At 38.7% G+C, this 8604-nt stretch overlaps 1 long non-coding RNA gene across 1 annotated transcript in view; it reads right to left on the reverse strand.

Moving 5' to 3' along the window:
- Nucleotides 1–3773: 3773 nt before the first annotated feature.
- LOC103462269 (uncharacterized) overlaps nucleotides 3774–8604 on the reverse strand; it is a 7862-nt gene continuing 3031 nt past the window's right edge. Inside the window, exon 2 of the long non-coding RNA XR_533312.2 lies at nucleotides 3774–5922. This is a non-coding gene — a long non-coding RNA (uncharacterized LOC103462269). The remainder of the gene's footprint in view (nucleotides 5923–8604) is intronic.

Here is an 8604-nt window from a genome sequence, read left to right on the forward strand (position 1 = left end):
GTTGAATGTTTTCTCCAGCACAGAAGATACTGGTGTCGTCTGCAAATATAATGTATTTTATAAGGTGTGATATGTTGACTATGTCATTTATGTACAAATTGAACAATTTGGGTCCCAAGACTGATCCCTGTGGAACTCCACAAGTTATATTTAGTATATCTGACCTCTGACCATCTAATTCTACAAACTGTTTCCTTTCTCCAATGTAGCTCCTAAGCCAGTTTAATGCCACCCCTCTAATGCCATACCTTTCCAGTGTTTTTAATAACATGTCATGGTTAATGGTATCAAAAGCTTTTTTGAGATCCAGAAATACAGCAATTGCTAATTTCTTTTTATCCAATTAAATTATAGACAATAGTCTATAATTTCTTCTGTTAATGCCATCAGTGCCATTGAAGTTGATCTGCTTTCTCTAAAACCATATTGACAATCTGTCAAAATGTTTTGCTTTTCAATGAAATTATCTAACCTTTTATTAAACACTTTTTCTAGTATTTTGTGTGTACCAAATTCTATAGTCTAAATCTGCTCCTTAGTCGCATCTTTTCAGGGTAGCTACTGCCTCTAGTGGTGTGGGGGTGGTTACACAACTACTATAATATAATTACTAAATCAGATCAGAATACTGCCAAGTATTTTGTGTGTCGGCGGAGGGAGTGGGGGGAAGGGGATGAGGGGAGGGAGAATAAGAAGGGTTCGGTGAATGCGTATATGAAACTGGGGGGTTCGGTACCTCAAAAAAGGTTAAGAACCGCTGGCTTAGAATGATTCCAAATAATGTACAGGAATGACCTGGTGCTGTTACATATCAATCATCAGGGGGCCACTGGGGGTGCAATCAGATGACAGGGGGTGTCACTGGCCCCCGGCCCCCCCCTCTGGCTCCACCACTGGTCAAGAACCTGCACTTCAGAGCCCAAACTTCTCTTTACCCTTCACAGTTAAGACTGAGAAGTGGGGAAGAAACCAGTCGCCTACATTAGTAGGAAGTTGTTTCCACGAGAGACCAGATATTTGGCGGTGGAACTGGAGTGTCTGGCTATCAAATGGATGATTGACTCACTCAGATATTATCTGCTGGGGCAAGAGTTCATCCTTGAGACTGACCATCGGGCACTGAAATGGTTGGAGGCCATGGAAGACACAAACAGTCGCATCACATGATGGTTCCTGTCTCTTCAACCTTACCGATTCAAGATAGGTTACATTCCAGGAAAAGACAAAACAGTCGCAGGCTTTTTTTCTCGCTGTGGAAACAGCGAGTCTCCTGTAGGGGAGGGAAGTGTGAGGGATTAACCCCTCCCTAACAGGTGCTGTTTTTCTGTGTACTTTATATATTTTAATTTATTTAGTAAATGTATTTTGTGTTTGGGGGAAGTAACTTGATTTATTTACTTTATTTTAAGAATCTTCTCTTCTCTTTGAGGTCACCTGGTCATGGCGCCCATGAGCAGTGCTGACAAGGACCTGGTGTTTTCAATCAGCCTCATTGGGAAAATCCATTGTCTGAGAGGGAGGAGAGATGTATTTTGGATTTTGTTTGGATCCAGATTGTTTTTGTTTTTATCTTTGAGTTAATTGTATTTGGTATTGGACTGATTTCTCTTCACCATCTGAGTTGCCATAAATATGAGTTCAGTTTGAAGAATGCGGCCGCATTCATGAAAGTAAACTGATGCACTGAAAATATAGAGAAAACACATAGCCACTCCAAGAATTAGGAAAATGTTCACAACTTTTATAATAATAATTCCTAATATTTTCTTTTAACTTTGTGTCGATCGGTGACATAAAATTCCATAATATTCACCTTAATCATATTGTTACAACTACATATTCTATTTAAAATATCTCATTGCATCAAGTCAGAATTTTCTAAAATCTTCAATAATAATGTTCAGAGCAGTAATCAGATAATTTATTTTATTTGTAAATTTGAACGTGTGATCATCTCCAGGCTCACCATGGTTACTGTGCTGTTCTTCACTTCGCAGGCCTGTATGTTATTAATTTGAGTTAAATGAAACATGTTTGTCCTCCAGGAAATGAGATGGCATTCCAGGGAAGCAGCTGGCTCGTTTCCATTCGCCTTTCTCAAGGGACTCTTTATGTTTTCACTGAGACCAGGAGACATTGACCAGGGTCAGCGGTGTGACATTCAGCTGCCTTGTGTTGAATTTTGATTAAACAAAGAACCACTTTCTTTTTTCCTTGTTTTATTTTCAAAACACACTGTCTGCACTTTAAATGCAGCGGGATATAATGGAAGGGGACATAGAAAACAAACCCCTCTGTTATGAAAACCAAGACAGTCAAGTTGTAGGAAAATGAACAAAGAAGCTATTTCTGGTGGTTATCAGTGTTTCTGTAACTAACATCCAACTCAACCACTTTATCCTGCAGCACAGGATACACACTTTATAACTGGAACATATGATTCTAGTTACTTTACCAACCACTAATGGGAACAAAGTGATTTTTTTGGAAAAAAAAAAAAAAAAAAAAAAAAAAGGAACTACAAGTTCTTTAAACTGGGATGAGTCTGAAGGTATTGTGTTCTAGTCACAGAAGTTAATGTAATCAGCAGTGAGTCAGTCAGTCATTGTCGTCTCCATGGTTCCCAGTCTGCGATCTGGAAGTAGTCCTGTAGACTCTCACTGGAGGCTGAATACACACCCTGGGTGTGTATTCAGGAAGTTGTTGTAAGAGGCTGTGATCAAAGTGGCCAGGCGGGAGGACAGAGTGGAGGTTGTGTGTGTTTGGCATTAGCAGTTAGCAGGTCCAGTGTCTTTCTCTACCTGGTGTACCACACTGGTTCTGTTGGACCTCAGCACTGTATTTGACACCGTGAACCAGGACATGTTTCTAAAGAGAACTGGGTTGGTCTCTCTGGTACAGTACTTCAATGGTTTGAATCTTACCTAAAGAACAGAGACTTTGATATGTAATGCTTCATCGGACTGTCCCATGTGGTGAACCCCAAGGTTCAGTCCTGGGTCCCTCATTTTTAATATCTATGCTGGTTCTGCTCTGCATCCCCAGAACCAGAACCAAACATGGAGAAACAGCATTCAGCTTCTATGCACCACAAATCTGGAACAAGCTTCTAGAAAACTGCAAAATAGCAGAAATACCAAATTCTTTTAAAACCAGCAAATACACCCAGCTGTTTAGTTACCTTTGATTACCAGAAAATGGAACATTGATCAACATATTTGATGTAGAGTATATTTGTTTGATGATTTTGTAATGTAATATTTATTGCTTGTTTGTTAGTTGGCTACTATTATGTTTTATGTTTAGTGTAAAACACTTTGCTTGCTTTTGCTGAAATGTGCTATAATAAACGTCACTTGACTTGAACGCCACTATTAGCAATGGAGCTTTACAAGCTTCACTAACCGAACAACTTAAATTAACTGTTCAGTGATAGTCATTTCTTTTACTTGCAAAGAAAAGTAAAAAAACATTTATTGACATGTGAATGAGGCCGTATCTGCATTTGAAAAATGTAGTTAAAGTCACATCATGCAGTACTGCTGGTCATCTCCATGAGAAGTTTTATCAGAAACAACAGAGATACAGCCTCATGTAAAACTATAACATCATGCAATACAGATTATACAAATATCAAGAACTTAGGCATTGTGACGGCAAAGATAGAAAACATACCCAGTTATTTTTTAATTGCTTAATAAGCTGCTGCAAAAGAGGGTGAAGAAAGCACATAACTTCACAGGCAAAAAAAAGTATACATATTACAGACAACATATTCAAAATGAAACTTTAATGAACTGACACACAAAATACTTAATTCACACCAAAGAAGTTACAAGACTTTCCAAAATGTAAATGTCGGGAACACCAGATTATTGCTTGAACAGATTTTACATAAATAGGCCGTAACATATTTACACTGACTGTAGCTGTGAAGGCCAGTTTTCCTGAAAACACGACTGCTTTAGAGTAACGGCGAGAGCTCCACAGTGCTTCCACCATGGCACAGGAATGGACATAGCAGGTTCACTGGAACGGTCATATCGTAAGTTTAAAAAATAAAAAAAATTACCACATTACACTCTTTCACCAATGTCTGAAAATAAAACTGATTTGTATTGCAGTTCGTAAAAAAGGTAGATGAAACGTTTTCAGCTAACAGATTTGTGTATTAGCTTAAAAACTTGCACTTGGTTTTCTTATCCACTAAAAGTTAATATGTGAATTCACTGAATACATTCAGAGCTTTTCAAATTCCACTTAACATGCCACTAATGACACCTCAGAGGAATTCAGAGACCGATCAAGTGGACCAATACCCCCACACTGATCAGCCATCAGGGTTCAGTTTGTTATTCTGTTTTACTGCAAACCTTTCAATGTAATATCCACATTTCTGTTTGACCTCACCTAAAAAATAAAAATGAAGTGCATTTTTAAGCATTAGAAAATATGAACTAAAGAAAACATTTCACATCCAGTCAAATGTTTCAGCTCAAAATTACCTCAACTGAACTCTAAAAGGCAGACTGAATTGTTTTGCATTGGTTATAAATGGTATACTATCTAAAATTAATTTCTTTCACCTTTTCTGTCTGGATGGGCTTTCAGCTGACAGCTGGTCAGAACAGGATCCGGACTGAAGATGACCTCTGCTACTTTAAAACAAGTCCGGTCTATAAGATCTGTTTAAATCAGTCATGTCTGCAGCAGCGTGGTTATTTACCACAGACCATGAAAAGTCTGGAGCAGTCTTCTGATGTGAAGCACTTAAAGAAAAATAGACAAAACCTACTGGTGAAGTGTGTGTGTCCAGAGTAACTGTCCAAATGTTACAATGTCCCAAAAAATAAGTTAGTCTTCATTTGAAACCCCAACCAGATATTTTGAGCCAAACTTAATTCTCCTGATACATATGGAGGTCATAAAGGGAGTCATCTACCAAATGTAAGATATAATCACGCATTACCTCCATGCATAACCCCACAAAAAAAAAAATCTAAATCCTGAGGAAACTTTAGACTACACGGTTTCCTCCAACTGTTCTTCAAATGAGATTCAGGATGATAAATACAAACAACCCCCCCCCCACAAATCTGCCAGAAAAGTTGAAGGGGTACCGATTTAAACTGCAAGCATTTAAATGTTTTGGATTGTAACAATTACTGTCAGAATCATTCACACCTTTAATCAATAATTACTACATAGCCTTGTAGTCTTTTGTTGTGGATATGAAGCTTGCTGCATCTACCACTCTGCTCCTGCTGCAGATTCCTCCACACACTCTAAGCAGGTTTCAGATTTTACTCCTGCTGCACCGTGTTAATACTGGTTCCAGTTCAGAGTTTTGGCCATTCTGACTGGGTATCTTCTGTCAATGTCTAAGTTGAATACAAAAAGCCATCTTCCATATTTTTATAAAAAAAAGAAAAGAAAGAAAATTATACAAAATCCACATGCCCATGCTTTAATTTTTCAAAACTCTCACCAATGGGATAACATATGTCTAAAAGGTAAATGTTATTACTATGGGAATAATGCCATATGCAGTCAAGTAAGTTTCAGTCTCCTAAAAAAAAAGTGCCTACTAAAAATTGTCAGCAACTGCAAGAAGTTTAAATAAGGCTTAATAGAGTGTTGATAAAGAAAAAAAAATCTGATTGGACTAAATCTTCAGAACGTACAGAACAAAGCAGAGGATCCTCCTTCTAGAGCAGAATCATAATGCTTGCATAGTCTGACAGAGAGCCCGTCACCATCTGTCCGCTTGTTCCATGCTCCTTCACAAACTGTCAAACTTATGTTTTAAATAGTCTTTCATAACTTTTGCAATTGGAAGATCCTCCAAGAATTTCAAACTTTGAAGGCCAATACAGTGACGGATTTTTATTCGACACAGGTCCTGGAGACTCCGAGGTTGCCCTGAAAATGGAAAAGAAACAATTACCAAAGAGCCCAAAGCTGCACTGGTGCAATAAGTGAACTTGTTAGAGTTAATTACTTAAACATATGAATGGAAACAATTGTAAAGCTTGTAATGTTTCACTCTGTGAGCCCTCCATCCCCCTCCCCAAAACACACAGTTTGACTAATCTGCAGACATTTGCAGTAATTTTCACTCTTTTTCACAGATATTTGATGTAATCCTGGATATCAGACGTGTCTGTAGGAGGGACTGCTTAGATGTCCGTCTGTAGGTCTTTTTCTTTTTGGTGGGTGTTTCTACAGAGCACCACTGTTTCTTCTGAGCAACATGACCTGCACCACCACCTTCTGGTGACACTCTGGAACCTGCTTCCAGAGAGCGACGTTTCAGGGAACGCCAGAAACGTCTTTCAGAACCCATTTACATTTGAAATACTACCCAATTAGTTCAGTACTTAATGAACTTAAAGACGCCATCAAATTATTTCCTAAAATTAAACAAGCCCTGATAAATGTGAACTGGTAGACTGATGCTGGTCCATCTGGGAGACCTGCCAGTGTAGCAAACTATGCTACACTGGCAACTTTGCAACTATGTAGCAAACGCCAGTTTAAAGATGATTCCCAGAGGATTAGAAAACTCACAAATGTCAGACGTCACCACAGAAAAATGCATCATGCTTAAAATATAGAGACAGAAAATCTATATATACACAGCTGAGCTTCATACCCATGGCAGATTTTGGCTTAAAAGTTTTAATTTTACCTACAAGTTGTCTTCATGAGTTGTCTGTCATGAATCAGACAATTTGTTGTCTGATTCATGACAAAATGTGTCATGAAATGCTTCTTCATGATGACACATTTTGAAGTGGCTCAACCTGTCTTGATTTCAGTCTAACAGAATCAGTAAAGAAGCTAAAGATTAGGGTGATGGCAAGAGGCCTTCCAACATCACTCTGGAAGCTCATCACTAAAAATGAGCTTCCAGAGTCATTCCTCTGGTATCAAAATACCAGAGGAAACACAAAGCTGACCCGCAATCATATGAAGGTTTTAATTGCTGTACTGCCAATAAATACTTTTATTGAGAAGGGTATAAATTTAGTTGACATGCCAGTTTCTAATAAAATGTTAAACAAGTATCAACTTCCATAGTTTTATTATCCTTTGAGAATTGTGCGTCTTATGTCCAATCAGAAAAGATTCTTGGTTGATCTTTCACATGTATGAATACTTATGAGTTTAACTGTATAAATAATTGTAAATATACATTACAAGTTTTTTCTGGACAAAAAAACCAACATGGGAGTGAAGCTGACAATGTACAGTGGCTGAGGAGAACAGAGCGCCTGTCACTGGATGGTACATGGTCCCTTTCATGTCAGAAGTTGAGGTGTAATCAGTAAGCCTGTAGATATGTGATCCAGCTGAACATCCAGAGTCCCTCAAAGGCCCGGTCCAGTCTCAGACAGCACACAGCTCTTTGTTACCTTTGATATCAAAGTTGAGGCAGCAGCAGAGGAATGCAGGCATTGTTACGTCTCAATCATAACGCTGCATGTAATCTGCTGCTCTGGAACAGAAAGTCCCTCAATGCTTATTCAAATGTCTCCCTCCACTGCCACTGAAAATCTCTGTATATTTTTTTACACTAAAAATGGACAGTATGGATGATCTGAAGATGTATTTTACCTGCATTATTACGAAATCCCAGCAAGAGACACACATCAAAGGCTGAATCCACGTTTTAGCATCTCTAAAATATTTGTATTCAAGAACAAATGTTATCTAGGTAAACACTACTTTACAGATTTTTACACAAACCAAATGTTTCCATTAAAGAGTTTCTCTGACCATATGTACTTAATCAGGCTGTGCAATTAATTATACAATATTAATCTTCAGCTTCAAAATATACAAAAACATTACACTAGCGGTTCTCAACATGGGCGGTACCGCCCCCCAGGGGACGTTCAGAGGACGGCAGGGTGCGCTGGCGGACATTTTTACAAAAGGTTGGCGCTGGGATGCCTTTGGGGGGCGTTTGGTCGAAGGTAAAGTTTACACCTTAAATGCACAACAATGCCAGTTTAGACTTTGAGCAACTTGGTAAAACTGTATTGTGTAACATTAAATCATGCTTGGCTGCAACTGTATCGATGGCAGCTCTTCTTCTATTCAGTGTTTGTAGCTTCTGTTAGCTTCTTGGCGCAGCTCCGTTCTCCTGCAACTGGTAGCTAAAATCACGATACCCTCACTGTGTATCCCTCTGAAAAATGAAACTATTTAAATAAAGAAATCCCTCCATGGGTGATACCACGATAGAGAGCGTTCATTTTATAGCGTTAACACCGGTACTTTAAGTGGTCCGGTATGAAACGGGGGTGATAGAACAACGGTACCACAGCATTTTAAAATTTCAATAATCAGAATGCAGAAATAGTTTCCGTTGTTTTAACAGGTTTATGTCAGTCTGCCTTTTCCCCATCGATACGCTTCCCGACCACAGGGGCTTAAAAAAAAAAGACACACACATTCCGCAAAACTCTGCAACAGGAGAAGCGGGACATAAAACGGAGCGACGAACTAGATGTGAATTATGGCATAAAAACAGAGAATCCGACGCTGAACAGTGAAAAATCAACACATGATGTGAAACACATGACAATTAGGAGG

Source organism: Poecilia reticulata, linkage group LG3 (genome assembly GCF_000633615.1).
Source record: "Poecilia reticulata strain Guanapo linkage group LG3, Guppy_female_1.0+MT, whole genome shotgun sequence".
Taxonomy (NCBI): domain Eukaryota; kingdom Metazoa; phylum Chordata; class Actinopteri; order Cyprinodontiformes; family Poeciliidae; genus Poecilia; species Poecilia reticulata.